General features: G+C 40.0%; 1 protein-coding gene across 1 annotated transcript in view; it reads right to left on the reverse strand.

Moving 5' to 3' along the window:
- The window catches only part of HTR2C (5-hydroxytryptamine receptor 2C), a 302,228-nt gene extending 285,467 nt beyond the window's left edge, over nt 1-16,761 (reverse strand). The window contains exon 1 of the mRNA XM_072815412.1: nt 16,193-16,761. The gene's annotated coding sequence lies outside the window, so the exon portion shown is untranslated. The remainder of the gene's footprint in view (nt 1-16,192) is intronic.
- Nucleotides 16,762-21,964: the final 5,203 nt, after the last annotated feature.

Consider the following 21,964-nt stretch of genomic DNA (forward strand, 5'->3'; position numbering starts at 1 on the left):
GTGAGCACTTCGCATATTTTTAAAACTTAAGGCCGTTAATTCAAGGTACCATGGAAAAAGTTTACCCAACCTCTGTAGTGAAACAGCCTTGGGCTTGATTCCTGGCTGCATCTTGCGTTAGCTCTGTGTTTGGGCATGTGGCTTAAATTCTCTGTGTCTCCATATACTATTTATTAGGGCTGTTGTAAAAATTACATGAGGGATATACGTACTTTGTCAAAGCGGGGACTAGGATGTGGGTGGGGCTCAATATTTGTTAATTTCTTTTCCTTCTTCTCTTTTTAGGAGAGGTACCTGGCAACTTCTTTCCTGAACCACATCCTGACTCAGAGGTTCTGCTCTGTATTTACTAGATGGAATGGTAAATATAAGTAACAATTCTAGTAACACTATAGTTTAAAAGTAACAATGGCAGTAACATTATAGTTTAAAAATTCTGACAAAAGGTTAAATCAAGAGAAAACTGAAATCAATCAACAAAACCTACATTGCAGATTTTTTTGGGCTATGCATTTTCCTTCTGGTTACTGTTTCTGCCCGGGGAACTCCCAAATGAAAGTTAACTGCTTAAAATTTGCTTACGAGATATATGAATGTTTCAATTTGGTTTCAAATCAATCCAGTATATGCAAGGCATACATGGAAGTGAATAATGGAAGAAGAATCACAGAAGTAAACAGACTTCATTCTATAAAATGTACTTTATTTTTTTTTTTACCTTTTAGATCATACCATTGAACTCATTTGATTGTGTTATGATCACATCTTTCCCATACTCTGTAATTCACAAATTCATTGTCCTTAAAACCATATGAAGGTCACCGGTTTGTTTCCTTATAAAAATAACATAATGGGTTAAAGCTGGAATTCTGTAGCTGGTGACTCATGCTTGCATTTGTACATTTCAAGAGATGTAATTTATAGAAAGGAATCATCCAGCCTTGTGCTGTTTCAGATTTCAATTGCTCTAGCAAATTAAAACATAAAGGCTAACATAAATAAATGCACACAGCCTGTCAACTGGTCAGTCATCTAATTTGAACCTCAAAAAGTACTCTTATTTGTCTTTTACATGATTCTTTTTCTCTTGTTGTGAGTCATATATCATATACACATAGAATCTTTTACCTATGTCAGTAAGAATAAAAGTCATAATCTTGAAAGTATGCACATACTAATTTTCTGATTATCGAAACCAATAAACTATAAATTCAGTTTCTGTTTATTTTGAGTGAATAAAGCATGAAGCATGATGTGATTCTCAAAGACAGTACGATGTAGTCAAAATTTTAAGGGCTTTTATTTACTATGCCACATAGCCTTCAAGAGGCAGTAGACCATAGTGGAAAAGAACCTGATTTCAGATTTAAGAGATGTGGTTCTCTTTGTAAAGCTTTGCCAATAAATAATTAGGTGTGGGACCTGGAACAAGTCAGGGGCCCCCTCTAAGCCTTAATTTATTTATCGCTGGGACGCAAGCAATAGTAAGTCTGTTATAAATGTTATCAGTATACTTAGTTTCTATTGCTTTACTAAAATGCTTAGTAAAAAAATAAAAAAATAAAATAAAATAAAATGCTTAGTACCTAATGTGTTAATGCTTTCCTAATGTCATCCTTGTATTTTCGAATTGTGAAGTACTTTGCTAAGTACTTTCCTAAAAATATCAAGCTTTATAAATTATCTAATAATTATTAATGACTCTTTTGGTATCGAGAATTAATAATCACTTGATATTCAGACAACTGATTTTATCTGAGAGTTAAATCTACAGCTCATCATTTACTTTCTTGCAGGGTATAATTCAGGTATCTAAGGGCTTGCTAGTAAGAAATAATTCATATGACTCCTACTTGTAAGAATCTTACTATTTCCACTTGCATTGTTTGAACTAGCTTAATCCCTTACTGGACAAACAGAAGGTGCTGAACTCATGTTTGCTAATTTATTTTTAAGTATTTATTTTTTAAGTAAGTTAAGAGCAACAAGATTGAGCATGGATGATTCCAGACTCATGGAGTTGTTTTTGTTTTTGTTTTTGCAAAAATATTATGCATCTGAAAAGTTCTGTGAGTCAGTTAAAAAGAGATTTGTTCATGATATCTTTAGACAATACGGAACAAGGCACCTGAGAAAGTTTATCCAAATTCATAGTCCTTCTTTGGGCTTTGGGACAAAAAAGTTTTTATATCAGTAGTTTAATCCCATATAATTTATTTTTTGTCTGCTCTGTCCTCTGAACTTTCTCTATATTTAATTTAATTTATTTTCCCCAAATTCTTTATGTAGCATTCAGATATTGGATCTCCAACTGGACTCCAAATTACTGGAGATCACAACTTTAGTGTTGTTTCCTCTCCTGGGAGGCCTTGGAGTACTCAGTCAAATGTACTGTTAAACAGAACCTTAGCAATAATTGAATGTAATAATGTATAAAGTTGAGGGAGAAAATCAGAGTGTTTCATGTTGAAGAATCTGAGAAAAATATGACTCTTAGATATTCCCCAAAGCTTTATGTAATCAGTGTTTACTATTTGGACCTCTGTTCTTTTCTCTCTACAACCTTCTCTCCCTTGGAAATTTCTGAAATTCAGCTAAGCCAGAATAGTATGGGTTGGTCCAAATTCTTTTACCTCTAGGCTTGATCTGTCTCCAGAAATCCAACATCATATTTTCAGCTGTCTGAAGAACACCTGATGGTGTATGTATATATTTCCTCTTGCCAATAAAATGTAAGTTCCTCCATGGTAGGAACCATAACAAACAAAAAATATTCATTAAATAGTAACTTGACAGTTCTGTGACTCCAAGAATAAATGGTATATTCTCTGCCATTTTTTTGCAATGTTGGTGTAATTAAGCTTCAAAAAATATTTTTAAAGTGATGATGATAGAAATACATGATTATCAATCACGTATTAATAATCTACATGATTATTCAGCTAAATCTAGGGTAGGCTTAAGGGAGGACCAAAGTTTGAATAATTCCTTTAAAAGTACTTTATGTCAACATAAATGGTGTATCTTTAGATTCACTAAAGATGGTAATAAAGAAGCTAGATATGATTTTCAGGAGAAAGTAAATAGAAATAAAAATATAACACAGAAAAGAGTTTGGAACAAGCTATAAATGACCTTTCCTATTCTTTTTCCGACCATTTGGGGCCACTCTCAAAGACTCAAGAGTTCTGAACACAGATACAGTAAATTGAATACTCCTCCAAAAACAAAGGTTCTGATATGGGGGAAAAGGATAATATGAAATGTAATTAAAGGCCTTGAGATGAGTATCTGCTCACAAATGTCCTTTTCTTTTGAAGCTCTTTATAGAGCTTATGTACCCAATTACATCTAGGAATATATTAAAGGAAAAGACACTTTGTAATCATGAAACTCAGTCATAAACTAAAGCAATGACAACACTGATTTTCAGCAAGATATTAATGACTTCTTGGGGAGGGACTGTAGCTTCAGACAGTTTAATTTAAACTCCCTGTAAATGGTTATGTTTAATTTGTGATTGAGAGCCAGTGATGTCTTAAATTTGCTTTAAGTAATAAAAGACGACAAGAAGGGACATTTCCACTCATTTAGTGATCTTTAAACACTAAGTCATTTCAATTTAGGCCCTGGAGTGAAAGAGAAAGGGCAAGCTCAAGCTCCTAAGTGAGGTTTGGCTTTAGATTGTTTAAGGAATTCTTAAGTAGTTGAAGCAGAGTTATGACAATTATCTCCTAGACTATAAAAGTCAACTATGCGAGCATTATTATTGGAAGTGGATTTTCAGAACTACAAAACTGCTGGTATTTTCATAGATTGTAGCATTGGAAATGACCTTAGTAAACCATTCATCTGATTTACTTTTTTAACAGGTGAGACCATGGAGGCTTATAAAAGACTAGAATGCAAGTCATTTAACTCTAAATTTGTACTCTAAAAACCATTCCCCACAGTGCTCCTGTGATTTGAATATTAATTATTCAGCAAATATATATTGAAAGAACCCACAATGTGTAACGATGTGTGAGAAGGGTAGTTGGGGTGGAGGTATAAACATGAATAGTATATAATTTTGTCCTCTGTGAATTCATAATCCAATAAGAAAGATAAGACTCAAATTAAAAAGGGAGATGATGTGTATAAGACCTTGAACACTGTGCCTGGCACATAGACGACAGACCTTGAAACCTAAAAAACAAAAAACAAACAAAACCAAACACAAGACAATGTGCTAAGTGCCACATAAGTGGCACAATTAATAATATCCATTTTTGTTCAGATTTTAAATTCAAATTTTAATAGTCTTATGTATGTGGGTGTCAACCTAGATCATATTTTTTAACAGATTTATTTAGAGACATAGAAGGTGTGAGCTGAGGGGAGGGGCAAGAGGAGAGGGAGAATCTCAAGCAGACTCCCTGCTGAGTGCGGAGCTTGACATAGGGCTCACTCTCAGGTCCCTGTGATCATGACCTGAGCTAAAATCAAGAGTGGACACTTAACTGACTAACACTCAGGAGCCCCAAACTAGATAATTTTTTGATATGACCAGTAGTCCCTTTACATTGCGTATACAAAATCATAACATATTTAAATTTTACATGTTGTGTCTTGGCTTTAAAATCTGCATAATGCCCTAAGTCTCCTCCATAGCCCCACCTGAATAAAACAGTACATCTTTCCCTAAATTAAGAATGTGACTGTTTGCAATCATTTCCTAATATGACCCGTAACCTGGAGTTCATTATTTCACAATCCACTTTGCAGTCTCTTTATTTCACCTTGACATTTGACAGCTATCTTGGCATCTGATTGCTATTAACCATACATCTGCTTTGCCCAGAAGTTGGGTAGCATGATTCTGTGGCACTGTGGTGCATGTGGGAGATGTGCAGGGTTCAAACACGCAATGGGGAGTCATCTGAAGTGAGCCTTAAGGCACTAACCCTAAGATTCTATAATCAGGATGGGAATGAAAAGAGGGGAAACTTTTGAGAAGCATTTTGTAAAAATAATTTAGACACTTAAATTGATGGAATTAACTGAATATATATGGAGAAAGGTGATCCAAGAATGTCTCCAAGGCAGAAAGTACAAGCATTTTTTAGATTTTCATGAAAAAATAAGAAATGTGAGAGGAGGGCTAGAGTATTTTTTGAACAATGTAAGTGTTGCCATAAATGTGTTCTGTATTGTGCTACAGTAATAAATGTACTTTTATTTGGTCTTGTTGCTTCATCTGAATCAAGAGACTCAGAATATCAACTATAGATATGAACAAATTTGGCTGCTTTTCTGAAAATTGTACTTACCCAAAAGTACAAAAGTAAGGTAAAGGGATCCCTGGGTGGCGCAGCGGTTTGGCGCCTGCCTTTGGCCCAGGGCGCGATCCTGGAGACCCGGGATCGAATCCCACATCGGGCTCCCGGCGCATGGAGCCTGCTTCTCCCTCTGCCTGTGTCTCTGCCTCTCTCTCTCTCTCTCTCTCTCTGTGACTATCATACATAAATAAATTTAAAAAAAAAAGTAAGGTAAAAAATAGCAAATTATTTTAATAACAATATATTATCTTCTTAGGTTTTCAAGGTTTTTAACTATTAAATTCTAACTATTTTCATTTGAATGGCAAAATCTGTGAGAGTTTTCTCCATATTCTTTCTCCTATTCTATATATTCATCTAATTTATGCCTCCAGATTTGTAACCTTAGGGATGTATGTTATTTAACTTCAGTGGTTTCTGCGTTCTTGTCTGTAACAAAAATGTTAAGTTTGAAGGATCCTTATAGAAAAATCACCTAGTACACCCTCTCATTTTATAGTTGTAGAAACTGAGGCTCAAGCAGAACAAGCAACTGCTGCGTTTTTTACCTTCATTTTTCCTGAATGGGAAGGTAGGAAGAGAAGAAGTTGATGTTGTCTATACCGTAAATTGCACAACTGTATTATTATTATTATTATTATTATTATTATTATTATTAGAGATAGAACGCAAGCAGGTGAGGAGAGGCAGAGGAATAGGGAGAGAGAATCTTAAGCAGGTTCCATGCCCAGTGCAGAGCCTGACACAAGTCTTGATCTCATGACCCTGAGATCATGATCTGAGTTGATATCAAGAGTCAGATACTGAGCCACTCAGGCACCCTGCAGAACTGTATTATTATATGGAATTGTCTTTTTGGTCTCACAAGACTATTAGCTTCTTCAGGGAAATACTGTGTAATATGTGTATCACTTCTCTAACCTCCAGTGAAATGTCAAGCATACAGTAGGCCCTCAACAAATACTTGCCGAAATTCCATAATTGTTATAAGTTTCTTATTCACCTTCATTATGTAGTTGACTAATTTGACAGATACACATTGGTCATGAATTTTGTCAATCTACTTACAAAATAATTGGCTGAGGTTTGGTAGTATAAGCAGGAAAAGTTGAGGTAGACCATTATCCAATGAGAGGAAGGTAATGAATATTCAAGGTAATGAATCAGCATGTGCTAACTTAAGATTTTGGAGAGCAAGAGTTATTGTATTAGACAGAAAGTATAACAGTGGTTGCCGGGGGTTGGGGTGGAGGAGAAATTGTTTAAGGAATATAGAATTTCAGTTTTACAAGATGCAAAGTGTTAAAAACATGGATGGTGGTGATCGCTGTACAACTGTGGAATGTATTTAATGCTACTGAATGGTACATTTAAACATGGCTAAGGAGGTAACTTCTATGTTATGTGTACTTTACCACAATAAAAATAATTTAAAGGAAAAAGAAGTAACCATCCTAATAGAAGATATCTTCCACAGTGGGAAAGAGGGGCAGCCCCGGTGGCTCAGAGGTTTAGCTCCCCCTTAGGCTCTGGGTGTGATCCTCGTGATAGAGTCCCATGTTTGGCTCCCTGCGTGGTGCCTGCTTCTCCCTCTGCCTGTGTCGGTGCCTCTCCCTCTTTGTGTCTTTTATGAATAAATAAATAAAATCTTTTAAAAAAAAGTGGGAAAGAGAGTCATTGTATCCATGAATAGTTTTGGGGCTTATAATTTCTACCATACTTCATCAATTCTATCCATTTGTTAATCGTGATTTAAAAAATAGGAATAGAAGCATGGTGGAAAGACTAGAGAAATAAGTCCATTGAGAAACCAGCTCATTTGTGCTTTCTTAAAACTTGGTTTAAAAAAATTTTATTGGCAAGACACCAGATCCTTCTTGTTTTACTTCCACCAAGATTAAAGTAATCAATTTCTCCCCGCATCTATTTTAGACTGATATTACATTTAATAATGTAAGATATGGGGCTATTAGGCCCTTGGGAATCAGTGACTAATCAACCAAACAAAAAAAATTCCAGAACAATCTATCTATAAACCACAAAGCATTAAAATAATTTTAACTGTTTTTCTAATCTAAGATTTTAAAAAAACCTGACAAATTCTTGATTTTGTCACTCATAGCAATTCACTAATAGTAACCTCTGATTTCCTATCACATTATAAAAATGAGTCAATAAAACTCTTGTATACAAATTTATTTGCTGCAAAGGCTTTTGGGAATTGTTATTTTAAAAAGAAAAAATTCTGCTCCACTCTGAACCATCAACCAATACTACAAAATGAGCGTAGACATTTGAGGGGCTACTAATTAAAAGCTAAAAACCAAAATTCTACAGCCAGAATATGGAATTGATCCTAATCACTGATCATGACTTTTACCAGACACCTATGTGGCCAATAGAATGGAGTGTCTCTTTTTCTCCTTTCTAGCTATCTGTCCACTATCATCTATTTTATATAATATTTATATATATTTATAGTTATATATATTTCACTCTGAACTAAAAAAATAAAACTGTATGTTATAGGGCTAAGCTTTAGCTATAAACTAGTTTAAGATTAATAATTTCTTAATTGCTGGAAAATATGTTGAAAGAGATGACATAACATCATTTCAGAGAAATCTGTTATTTTGTTAGAGGCTTTGAGTTCTTAAATGTTATTGTGCAGGTGTGCTAGAAATTCTACTCTATTTCTTTCTTTCTCTTCTTTCACTTTAACTATTGAAACATACATTCCTAGGGGGATGGATGGATGAAGGGATGGATGGATGGATGTAGATATAGATTGATAATATATATTATATAAATATATATAAGTATATATATTATATATATATACATATACATATATATATATAGCAATACAATTAATCAAGGTATGTTAATCGGCAACTTACTATGGGCAAGGAATTTGTCATATATGTGGGCTAGTCAGCAAAAGCTTTATGCAAGAGGTGGGGCTTAAACCAGACTTGAAGACCAGGTAGAACTTAGAGGGGGAGCACCACCCACAGTACTGAACTTCTGCATTTTGCTCCCTGTTTCTAGCAATAAATCATTGTTGAATTACAAGTCACAGTTTTTATGTCATTAAAATGGAAGTAGTAAATGGAAAGGTTTTTTTTCACCAATTAAAAAAACAAAGCCTTGGGACGCCCTGGTGGCTCAGCGGTTGAGCATCTGCCTTTGGCTCAGGGTGTGATTCTGGAGTCCCGGGATCAAGTCCCACATGGGGCTCTCCGCCGGGAGCCTGCTTCTCCCTCTGCCTGTGTCTCTGCCTCTCTCTCTCATTCTGTGTCTCTCATGAATAAATAAATAAAATCTTTATAAAAAACAAAGCCTTTAAGCATACACACTTTTTTTGTGTGTTCTTTTCAACTGTTCATTAACTATAAGTACTATACTCGGATACAGTCTTTCTACCTGAGTTCAGATCAGTAGACTAAAAAACTGACAGACTTTCAGCAGTACCTTTTTTCCAAGCCATGATTATCAAATTATTTCTCCTGATGCCAGTGTGGAAAGGTACTACATGGCAAATGGGATCAGACAGTCCTCTCTGATACATGAGAAACCATCTTTAACAATCCTTCTGTTCCCTCCAATCTCAGATCTCCAGGATATCAATTTTCCTGTTTGAATTCCACATAGGCAACTGTATATAAAGGATTAAATTGGAACGGCCTTTGTTGTGATGTCACACATGGGACAAAGCACACTCACTTATGTGTCTAACTCACTGTCGTGACTCTTCCTAGTCATCCTTTGTACATAACAGCATTATTTCCCTGATTTTATTTCAGTCTTGAAATGATCTCTCTAAGTCCCCTGAGCTTCACTCAGGCTTCCTGTCCCTCAGTCCCTCAGCATTAACAAGACTTTCTCATTTACTTTACTTTTTTCTTGGTAACAAATCTCCAGATGAACTGTTACATGCCTATCTTATTACTTTGCCAAACAGCACATTAATGATTAATGGGCACTGTCAGTAATAATATCCTCATGCTCACAGGCAAATCTGCTCTATCCAAAGACTAGTGGCTACAGCATTAAAGATAAATTAGCCAATTCCTAAACGGAGGCAGTGAGTTTACTGCTTAACAGCATCGTCTCTCTGGAATCAAAACTGCTACATTTCAAGCTTGGTTTCAGTTAGTTTAAGTGGATTATTTAATCTTTTTGTGATACCTCAGTTTCCCCATCTGCAAATTGTGGATATTAGTTGTACCCTCTCATGGGGTAACTATGAAGCTTATACATGTGAATAGAGGTGAATCTCTTATAAATCTGTCATACACAGTAATTTCTAATAAATAACAGCTATTCCTATCTTCTTTCATACCTCTTTTGTGAAGAATAATTACTTGCTAACTTGGGCAGGTCTTCCTTACCTCGATTATAGGAAGCTGGACCTGGAAGTATTAAGTCTTTGACTATTGAGATAAAATGAGAGATCTGGGAGTTTAAAATATAGTTATAAAAAATGTGAACGCTGTGACATTTACTCATAGGCATTCACTAATGACTTTAAAGACAGTCATTTTTTAGAAAAAAAGAAAAGATTAAAAGAACTCTGGTCAGTGTAGTGGTTGCTACTCTTCTCTAGGTATTAGTTGACCTTGCCTTTGGTTTCAGTAATGTTTAATTTTTATTTTTAAAATTTTTGTATTGAGCTCACCCCCATATCCTGCATTATAACACTGATTCCACTCTGAATGTTCACCCTCCCTTCCTCACTCCCAATCAAGCTGCTTCATTTTCTTGGGAAGGCTACCTTCACCTTTCACCTTCATTCTTCCCAGGCTCAGCTAGCCACCTTGTACAGTAGTTCAGGATGCACCAAGGTGCCTTGAACTAACTCTCCATCCTGATTCTTCTGTTGGTCACTCCTTTTATCAGAAATCTACTCCCTTATTGTCCATCAGAGGATATTTTGTTCTTATAGTCACCTGCACTGAATAATGAGAAATGTGTAAGGATTTAGGGCAGATGAAATGGCCTTTGTTTACCACCTATATATCCTCAACATTTTTTCATGTGCCAAAAGTAATTTTGATAGAGGACTATCATTGGGGATGGGATGGGGAATAGGCTCATGAGAACACTTAATGGAAAATGGGTTAGAAGGCAAGTGTGGTTATTTTAATAACTAATTGGAAATGTATTAGTAACAGTAGCCTGTCACAAAGGACCCATTTTTCAACATAAAGAAGATTACAGAAGTTTGTATGTGGAAGGCAGGGAGCATGTAAGATATTGCAGAAAAGAGAAGACTATATCATGGATGAGATCTTTAGGATACAGAAAAAAGCAGGATCCAGTACACAGAAGTTAATTTTGGAGAAGAACAGGGGTTCTTATTTTTCCAAGGCAAAGCAAAAGAAGTAATACATAGATATCTAGAGGTAGAGGAGAGAGAAGGTAATAAAGATGACTTCTTTCTTATACATCTCCTTAGTTTTTGTGAAAGTAAAATTACTGAAAGTAATTTTCAGGGGATACAGGAATGGAATACAAAAGTTGGCAAGAGTTGTAAAAGTTTGGAACATGTGTCTAGGAGTATAGGAAAGGGAGTTAACATGTAAACTTGGTATGTAAAAAGGATTGCTGAATAGTATTGAGGGCCCAGAAGACGTAGGAGACTGTAAAATGTGTAGTTTTGTTAGTTTTCTCCAGTAGTGTTCAGCAATCAGAGTAGGAAATAGGACAGATTAAACCAAAAGGATGAAGGTAAAAGGCGGGGCAGTGGAAGGGCAATGAGGAGTGTATTGAGTATTGAGTGATGATGAGGAACATCGTAACTGGCATAAGGGTCAGACTAAGAAGAAAATGAAGCCAAGAGGGGGCCTGGCAAGTCTTGACGAGGTTGAAGAGGAGGTACAAAAGAAAGGTGGGGAATGGGTGGTTACTGAGTGTCATAATCTGAGCATAGTCTTTCTTTTTTCTTTTTTTTAAAAGATTTATTTATTTATTCATGAGAGACACAGACTGAGAGAGAGGCAGAGACACAGGCAGAGGGAGAAGCAGGCTCCACACAGGGAGCCCATCGCGGGACTCCATCTGGATCCCGGGTCTCCAGGATCACACCCCGGGCAGAAGGCAGTGCTAAATCGCTGAGCCACCCAGGCTGCCCCTGAGCATAGTCTTTCTGAACTTAAAATTTTGGAAAGGGACATATTTCAGGTGTGTCAGCAGGCCTGAAGACCATGGAAAAATAAGAGGTCAAGGAATTATGAGGCTAGGCTGTTATTTGGCAATAATCATAAATAATGGAGTCTCTAGAGAGTGGCAAGATTAAAAATGGACAGTAAGAAAGAACCAGGTGCCAAAAATGTCAATGAAGGCATAGACAGCAGAGACAAGAAAGAAATGTTGAAATGCTGTAAGCACCAGTAAAACATTATTTAAATAACAACAGAAGAGACTGTTTCTAATGTGTTGGAACTTAAAAAAAAAATGGCACTGGTAGAGATTCACCCATAATGTTAAGCTCTTACATATGGAAAAGTAATAAGACTCATGAAGTGAGGAGAAGCAGAGGATAAGAATTAATGTATCTCCACTTGAGGGATCTGTCAGAAAGCAGGAAAGCTTCTGTAGGAATAGTCCAAGTAGGAAAATTACAGATTCTGGTTAAGGCAAGGAGGTGAAGGAAGTGTTCAGTGAAAAAGCAGTGAAAATCCTTACTTTCCAAAAGAACTTTCTACAGTGATGGAGATAGTCTGTATCTGCACTGTCCAATAGGTAGTCTGTATCTGCACTGCACAATCACTAGCCATTTGTGATTTTTGAGTAGCTAAAGTGTGGTCTGTGAGAAAGATTAAGTTTATAATTTTATTTAATTTCAGTTAATTTAAATTTCACTAGCCATATGTGGCTGGTGGCTGCTGTACCTTGCAGTTCTAAAGGCTGTTCGACAGCTGTCTATAAATGTATGCTTAGTTATTAATAGATAATGACAAAGGTAAATTACCCCTCTAAGTGGATGTTTGTATTCAAAGGAGACAATGACTAAGGTTAAATCAGGAAATTCCTGAATATAGAATTTCAGGTGCTGCGGAAAACCACGAAAGCTACTAATCTGGGGGCCAGAAGGCCCTTCTAGTGCTTCTCAAATTCGAGCGTATAGGTGGTCCTCTATGAATGAAGTTAACCCTAATGAGTAAGATTGACTTTATGAAATGCCAACTGTAGGTACAACATTGTAATAAACAAGTATCTTAGTAAACTGCAGACGGCACAGTCTTACACACAGCTGAAGGGAGGAAGGATTAGCTGAGATGAAGTAAGATGCTGGGGACAGGGAGAAAAAAAAACATAATTAAGATTCCAACTCATGTACATCTTATTTAAACTCCTGCTTTCACTCTATCATTTGTGTATAAAAATGTCAGAAATGACTGCCAAAGAGTTGTTGCGGGTGAGCATTAGATTAAATCTGCTTGTGACTCGCTAAATGACAGTGCATTTTAACCTCTTGGTGGGTTTCAACGTTACTTGTTTAAAATGGAGATTACAAGGCTGTTTTGCAGCCACGTCGTCAGTGTACGAGGAGGCCTTAAAATGCGTTGAAGAAAGCCACCGATGGATGCATCAATTTAATGAACACTCATTGTGCTGGTGACTGGAGGTTTCTGAGACTCAAGAGTATACAAGTTGCAGATAAAATCACATAGGTATACTGGATCAGTGATAAATAAATAATAATAAACACATATGACTTTGTGCAATAACAAAATTTTTAAATGCTTACTACCCATGTGCTTCTTAATAATCATGTAGGATTAACATATTATTATGTGAATGCATAACATATTAATATATGTCATATATTACAATAATATATGTTATTAACTCTAACTTACAGTCAAGTTTTCCAAGTTTGCTCATGGCTATCCAGGCTGTTAGTGGTACCAATTTACATATTTTTCTCCACTAGACAACACTAGTCTTTACCAGATGCTCTACTAAAATAATCTCAATACAAGCACTGTATATTCTCATTTTGTGAGGTATTCTACTTCTATAAGAATTGGGTGGTAAGAGGTTCTTTGATGATAATGGACAAATAGTCTGAAGCTTCTAGAGCCATTGTAACTCAGGATTTATTTGCCTAAAGGCTCAGAAACCAGCCACCTTCTTCCATCTCAGGCCTTGAGCAATTGGATATGTGTAGCTAAAGATACTTAATGTTGGTTTCTGACAATCTCACTCGTAAATTTTGTTTTAATTTTTGTGTGTCCCTTAGGTAGAGAGAAATAACTGTAACTTGAAGGAAATAAATGGAATAGTAAAATAACTGAGAATTTATGCAGGCTTCAGATTATTATTCAGATATAGGTATTCACCAGCTAAATTCAGAAACATTTCTAAATAATTAAATTCCAAATGGTAGTGATAATCCTGCAAATCTCCCATGATTTTAGAATTTATTTTCCAGAGCAGAAATCTACTATCAGTAAACTGCTAGGGGTGAAATACCCATGTTGCTTAAACCTTTAGTGGAATCAGCCCAACATTATATCAGAGATGCTAGGTTTTTAAGATTTTACTTGTATTGTTAAAAAATAAACATCTTTCCTCCAGGTAGTCTTGAAAGCACAAATAAATATTTTTTATTCAGTTGCCGTAAATTAATCTACAAGAATATCTTGAGAGATGGGAAGGAAAAAAAATCCAATGTTACCAGTAAAATGGGAATATTTTCCTCATCCTAGGCTTATTATGAAGACCATGTGAAATAATGCATATATGCAATTCTCCTGGCTCCATGCCTGGCGTCTAGTAGGTTCACAAAAATGTCAGTTTTCACCCCTCTTCCCATGAATTCATACTGCACCAAAGCCTGTCATGTTATTATCTGAAAATGTCATCATCCTCATCCATGACAGCTCTAGATATAGACCACTCAGGAAAGCACAGGAAGGGTTAATAACTCTATTTTATGCAGATAGAAAAACACTGCCAGTGTTGGCTTAAGCACCCCAGATCCTACCTTGACATTGCAATCACAAGCCTTATCCACCTTCGGAATTTCAGGACTTACCTTGGGCTTGTTGCTGTAGATGATAATAGCTAGTAAGAAAAAAATTATGTGGATGAAATAAATAAATATTTTATTTACTCCCCCAGAGGATTAGAAGAGCATACTTAAGGGATAAAAAATTTAATTAAGTATTCTATAGCCCACCTTCCCAAAATACGGGAAAGAATTCCTGTAACCAGGGGCAGGGGTGAGGTGTGTGTGTGTGTGTGGGGGGGCGGTAGGGAGATAACTCTCAAAGATCAAGGTATCGTGGTGCAAAGAAATTAATAAATTATACTCTTCTTAGAGGATGATATTCAGGGGGACTTAAATACTGCAAAAGAAAAGCAATGATCATGGTAGAAATGCCCACCCCCTCCCCGCCGTGGCCCTTTTCACTGTGCCTACACATATGTGGTCAACTACCTTGTTTCTACCGTGTTCATATTTTGCTTGTCAGAATGGCTGCTATGTGGATAAACTTCTTAATCAAAATTTAAACTCTAGAATCCAGATGTCCTTTTGCACCATTATGTGTTACTCACTGAGCAGTGTCTCCCCCAACCCTAATCATTTTAGCTAAGTGCTAGGCCCCCCTCTCCCCCAGTGAGGTTCCCTCGGTTAGCCTGCCTAAAAGGTACGTGGTGAGGGGCATATGCACTTAGTGGCTCGGCAGCCAGAGGTTTCCTTGGACGGGACTTGTGATGATAAATATTAATGAAGAAGCTGCGTGGTACTGGCAGTGATTCTCGACCAAATTAGATATTCTCTAAGTGCCAAATGTCGCCCTCTGAATCTGAGTAGAGGAGTGCTGTCGCCTAAAATAAAGGGGTCTTGAACACAATATAAAATGTTGGTCACCTCAAGTCGCTTACTACCCAACAGGAAGCAAAAGGCAAAGGGCACGGCGCAAAAAAGAAACAGACACGCAGACACATTTTTTGCAATGACGAACTTTTATGTGGCTTCAGGAACGGCAACCTGTTCTTAGGCTTAGCAATCCCGAGGTACACTGTTAAGACTGCTCGTCAGGTTAAAGTGAGTAAAGGAACCAGAAAAAGAGGCAGCGCAGGAGACTTTTCCGCAATCGTCTTCAAAATATAGTGACTTAGGTAAACTAATAAAAAGGTTCGTTGAATGCCCTTATACTCTCAGCTTAAACTTACGTGACCATTAGCAGCGCTGTTCGAATTCAGCCCACAGCTGTTAGACCCAGACACAGATCCGCAGTGTTCATCTCCCCAGAGCTACTGGTGTTCACTTAGACCCCCCGAAAACCGGGGTCGGTTTTCAATGAGAACATAATAGAGGATCTTTCTCCCCACTCTGCTGCCACTGTTCCAAGCCTCGTGCCCCCTCCCGCTTGCCCGAAATCCGCTTTTCTTAAAAACGTAGCCCGTACCCCCAATTCAGTTGCACCTTCCGCAGCCCGAACCTCTACACGGAGACACCCACGTTCACTCTCCCCCCGCTCTCCACTTCTTGAGACCCCACGCCCGCCTCCCATTTTTCTCTCAGCAATCCGGGCGCTGGATTCTCGAGCGCCCCCCCCCCCCCCCCCCCCCCGCCAAGCGCCTTCGTCTCTAGTCCCTGCTACCCAACCTCCTTTGAGGCTTCGGTGCCCCTCCCGTGGCACTAAGACCCCCTCTCCTCCCAGAGACCCCAGCGTCTCCTGGAGCTGCGCGTTCAGAGTCCCTCCCTCCCCCCGCCCCCCACCTCCCGCTCCGGCCAGGGCAGTTCTGCAAGCTGCAACCATCCGGGACCTGGCCCCGCTCCCCACCCCATCCCCCCGCCTAAACCGTTAGGGTCTCGGCTAGCAATGCCGTCCGGGGCCCCAACTTACCACAAGCGTCCGGGAGGAAGACAAGGCAACGGTCGCCGCGGCGGCAGCTAGACGAGAAACGGACTCGGCTGCAATCGCCCAGCGGAGCCCGCGGCAGTCAGTGCGCTGCGCTGCGCGCCGCAATCTCGCGCCTCGGCGGAGTGAGCGGTGGAGGGAGCTCGGCGCGATAGTAAGCACCGGCGAGTCGACCTCCTCTGGGCGACCGTGCGCCCCCGGACAGGTTTGGCTGGTCTTGCTCCACTATCTTACTCTAGCTTAGTAACTGACCACCTCCAGCATCTCTGCACTATTCGCGTCTTCTTTCTTCTTCGATGGCCCCTAACTAACTACACTACTCTAAACGGACGAAGGCCATCACGCGAGCGCCACGACGATCTGGACGACTCCGACGACAACGGCGTGCAAGAAGGAAGAAAAGTTCATATGCAATCGCAGGTAAGGGGCAGCAGGCCGATGGAGCAGCCAAGGTTGGCAGTCTAGCTGCTCCAAAGGCAGGATCGGAAGGATCGGTGCGCATGAGGATGTGAGCTTCCTCCGCGAGCACCAGAGCGCCTACCCTGCGCTGGCGATGCTGCACCGCTCTCTTGGGCCAAAACCGGAGGAGGGGTGGAGCCAAGAGCGACCAATCAGCGCTCAGCGTTACTCTGCCCCCGGCCTGGTCGGGCCGTCTCCTAGTGCCTCTGGAACCTGCTGGCAGGGGGCGCGAGACCCCACGGTGGTGGCGGTGGCGTTGGTGATTAACTTGATTTATGAGGCTTGGAGGCTGGGGGGAACTGGGGCCAGTCTTGGGGGGGGGGTCTTAAGAATGTACCCTTAAAGATTCAAAAAACACCTCCTCCCAAATACACACACACACACGCACATGCACACACACACACACACACACACACACCTTAACATTTCATAAGTCTCAAAAGTTCCAAGGCTTTGAAACTCCCTCTGAGTTTCTCGGCTGCAACTAGTAACCCTTTCCCCAAGAGGGGCAACTGAGGCATTCACAAGGTCAACCATATTTAGTGAGCAAAGATGTGGCTCTAAAGCCCTCTTCCCCCCTTGTTCCTAACCCCAAATGCAGAGAAGGAAGAAAGGAAAGCTCTTGGCCTTCATGCCCCAGGAGGGCACAGCGTGGTTTCCTTCTTGACCCCACAAGCCCCCCTCTAGGTCCTGAGAAAGACACCCCGAGAGCAGCTTCTTGGGGTTTCTGAGGTGGGGCTGCACCTATTTCTCTGGTACAAAGCCCGAGGCCCACAGCCAGTTGGTTGCCCAGCCGTTGTGAGGGCTGCCTTGGCATGCTCAGGACAGCAGGGCAAGGAGCGATCTACAAAAGCTCCCTTTTGGCAACAAACGGGATGCCGAGCTGCAGCCCCGCGCGAGCAGAGCTCTTCGCCACCGGCTCCCCGGCGCCGCCACCGGGCAGGTGCCTGCGGTGTCCTGGCTGCCCCTCAGAGAAGGGTGGTGGGAGCCACCTTGGCCAAGACCCCTGGGAGGCACCAAGATCAAATTTCGTAATGGGGAAGATCCCACTAAGAAGGGGGCAAAGCAGATTCCTTCTAAGAAGAAATGAGCAAATGGGAATGGGGGGTGGCGTTTCTGGTCTTGGCTCGGTGGCGATCTACCGAGGGCCGCCGGAGAAGTGGGGACTGGCTCCCTTCCGGTCCCAGGTAGCTGCACCGAAGAAAGATCGAGACTCGGGGTCAGCTACTTGGGGCCGGATCGTAGAGCGCCATCATATGAAACAGGCTACGCGGGAGGCCGTACAGCAGCTAGGAGGATCGAACCCCAGGGAGCGCAGAGGGAAGGAAGCGGCTGGCCGATCTGGGGGCCTTTTGTCTCAGTAGCATCAAAAGTTAGGGTTGGGGAAGGAGGTGGGAGCCGTGATATGAGTTGGGTCCTTTCCTTATTTCAGGTCACTTCTTTCTGTGCCTCGGTTTCCCAATTTGTAAAAGGAACTTACTGGTCTATTTCAGTAGGGGCTTTCGGGAATCCTAGGATTCCCTCCATTCCCACTGAATTCCGACACTCTTGCAGCGTTCTGATTTTAATTTGGCAGTAAACATACTGTCCACACCCAAGTTCTGTTTCACAAAGCTAAAACCGATCGCAATTTTCTTGAAGCATCTGTTGAATGCTACTGTATGATGGCGCGCAGGTGGCGGCGACAGCGCTGCCAAGCCCACGGACTGCACAACATTCGCCTCTTTAGAAATGCTTTGTTAGCGAACAATAATTTCTAGATATCAAAGAGAAAACGTATGCCTTCTTTTTAAATAATTAAGCATTCATCTTGAAAAATTCCCCAAGTGTCCTCTTTCTCTATCCCGGTGAGCACAGAATGCTTCGTTCTGGCTTCTCTGGCGGGACTTACTTATTTTGTTGGAAGCTGACACATTAGTTTTACTTTTAAAAAAATGCAAATATAAACCCCCGTGATACATGCACCCAGGCCAAATGGAGTCTTCAGAGCGAGAGCCTGGGAGAGCATCCACCAGAGCCCAGGACCTCCTGGAGCTCACCGGCTCCCTGGGGAGCTGGCTTAGCGCGAGTGACCACAATAACAACAATGAGGAGAAGTGTGATCAGCAAAATCGTAATCATGATTGTCACGGTTATCACTACTACTGTTACGTATCTCGCTCTTGAGGCTCTTCTCCTCTTCAAGAAAAGCAAAAGTGCCGAGAAGGACCCGAGGTGAAGCCCACTCGGGGCTGGGAAAGGTTCCCGGTGCATCACGGAGTTAGCTAACCAGACGGCGGGCTGAAGCGCGCCTGGGCTTCCGTGTGCTTCCGTGTGCTTCCGTGTGCACACGGGCTGGCAAGTGTGCCTTGAGCTGCGCTCGCCCAGGGGCCGGGAGCCGGTAAGGCTGAGCCGGAGCGGGGGACGCCGCCGAGGTCCGGGCGCCGGTTCCGTCAGGAGCGCCAGCTCCACTCTCCGGGCACAGGCGGCGCGTACCGCCTCTTTGGGTTCTCTAGGTGGCGGCCTGGCCCAGCGCTGGCGGATCTGATGGGTTTCGGGGTTTGGGCAACACTAGCCCGGAGAGTATAGTGCAAGGAGTAATTGAGGGTGTACTCTTAAGATCAGGAAAGCAAACTCAGAACGAGTACGTGCCGGCGCGCTCTGCGGTCGCCAGAGAGGTTTTCTCGAATTCCTGCCTAAACTGTTCTGGGGGAATCAGCCGAGGATTTTCCTGGCTTTCCCTTCCCTTCCTTAGGTCTATATAAGTTGTCCCTGGAAAGAGGAATCATTTACTGTGAAATCCTCAGCTTTGATGCAAATCCCCAGCAGTCTCCGGAACAGTTTCCAAAAACTTGCCCAGTTTTCTAAGGATATAGACAGGCTTTTGCAACTTTCACATCAGGGGTATTCCCCTCACCTCAACTATGTACCTTTCCAAAACTCCAGATTTTACAATTCAGGAAGGATTTAAAGAAGGTGGTTACTAGGTAGATAAAAGTTCCTTGTCATTTAAGACTTTGGGAACGTTCTTATAAACAATAGTAACCAACTGGAAAAATTTACTGCTTTACTCCTTACTATTTCTCCTCTTGACCAGAGAACCCTATTATAACAAACCTAAAAGATTATGCATTTATAGACTATGTATATAGCCTGCATACATAGATTATAGATTTATGATTGATTTAATAATAAGTGACCGGGTTCTTGAAAAATATTCCAAGGCAGATATTTTTGCAGAGCTAAGGAAGCTACAGAAAGAAAAAAAAAAGATCTACCTGGAGATTTTTACCACAAGACATAAATGCAAAGCATTTTTGACATTCCTTCTGCTCATATTTTTTTTTTAGGTTTAAAGGAAATCCTGATAGAGGGTTTTTTGTAATTATACAATTGTATCAAATAATATTTTCAGCATTTCATATTTTTGCTTAACTGAAAAAGCCCGGGATCATAGCCATAATAATGTCCATCACTGAGGCATGATATACAAAAATATAAACTTTCATATTATTTTACACAGTAAATTTCTCCTTTGCTGTTCCTCAAGCAGGGTCATTGAATAATAAAAAAATCTTAGATACAGATGGCTTGATATACATGAAATCTTTTCAAAGTTGGTAGGATTATTTTTAATGAAAACCAGAGCAGTTGAACTTTATGTGCTGTGTAGGAAGGCAGGGGGCAGTCTCTGATCATGTCAGTCTTTGAGTGCAACTTGTTTTTGGAAAGATCCCTGTTTTAGCGAAAAACAACAAGCAACTCTGGTTCTCTCATACTCTCACCGATGTTTGGAGAAAGAAACTGAAAACCTTTGGGGAAGATTTGGAAGGTCTCGTCTACATGTTTTTGCCACTTCTCAGAATTAAAAGGTATATCAAGATTAAGAATCTGTGCTTATTATTATTTTTTGAACAAATGTTACAGAATTAATGTAATTGTATCTGACATTCTTGTGGTTGTGACTTCTAGTAATCAAGTATATATTTTTAAAAAAAACAACAATATACATGTTAGTTTGAGTAGGGAGGGGTATGGATTCTAGTAGCCTCACCAAGGAGGAGAAAAAGCAACAAGCTACTTAGATGTCAGTTCTTTAGAGAAACATGTGTTGTCACGGAGCACATTCATGCTATGATAAATGTATTTTATATTAGGGACATGCATTTCACTCTTCCAGCACAGAATGAGAAAAAATGATGATTAGGGCCTTTTGTTTAAATTAAACTGAGATTGAAAGGCCAGGGCAACAGTAGTTTTTCTTTCATTCCTAGCCCCATTCAGAACTAGCACTCTTCTATGTCTGCGTCTTATTCTGATTCTTTCAGACCACTCTGATCTCTACTGTGCATTCCTGTAGTAATTAGGACTATTACCATGCATCAGAATATTTGCTTGTTTGAGAGTGGTCTCTGAAGTTCATGGGAGTGGCTTACCTGGTCTGTAAATCAACAATATTGCATTATTTCAAATGAATACACCATTGTGTATTGCTAGCTATTTTCTTCTCCTCCTCCTCCTCCTCCTCCTCTCCTCTTCCTCCTCCTCCTCCTCCAACTCCTCCTTCTTCTTCTTCTTCTTCTTCTTCTTCTTCTTCTTATTCTTATTCTTATTCTTCTTTCTTCTTTTTTAAATAAGAACTATCTCCTCAACCAAATTATAAGTATCTCAGGGACAATGGTTTAGTCATATTCTTTTCTTCATCGACTTTGTTCCTATTTATCCTAATACTGGGCACAAAGAATTTAAATAACAATGGTAAGCCTTAATTGTTGACACAAAAGAGCTTAAGATGAAAGGCCAAGAAGGGCAGGGCTGGTAAAATCTGAATTTTTAAAACACTTGAGTATAAATATAAAAAGTGTATTGCTAAATTGACCCATCATGCAAAGAAATCATGACAGTTTGATTGGATCAAAATAAAACTTAATAGAAAAAAAATGTGAGATGCTGAACTTCAGGTACCAAAGTTCTGTGTACAAATTTTGGTCATGATGATTTTCAGTTGGCATCTGGATCAACAAGTCCTTATTGTGATATGATTGCCAGAAAACCAAATTTTATCTTGGGCTTCTGCAACTTTTCTGGAAAGAGATAGATACAATTGGGCCCAATTTGGTGCTTTGAGGCACAATATTTAAAGAATGAAATCAGTATATTAGAGTTCATCCACAAGAATGCTTGTGTCAGAAGGGGGTTCAAATCATGTTATGCGATGAACTTTGGGTTTGTATCCTCTGGAAGACAAGACTCTTGAGGTACATGTTAGCTGACTTCAAATATTTGAGAAATTTTTTTATGGAAAGGGAATTTGCTTTG

Source organism: Canis lupus, chromosome X (assembly GCF_048164855.1).
Source record: "Canis lupus baileyi chromosome X, mCanLup2.hap1, whole genome shotgun sequence".
Classification (NCBI taxonomy): domain Eukaryota; kingdom Metazoa; phylum Chordata; class Mammalia; order Carnivora; family Canidae; genus Canis; species Canis lupus.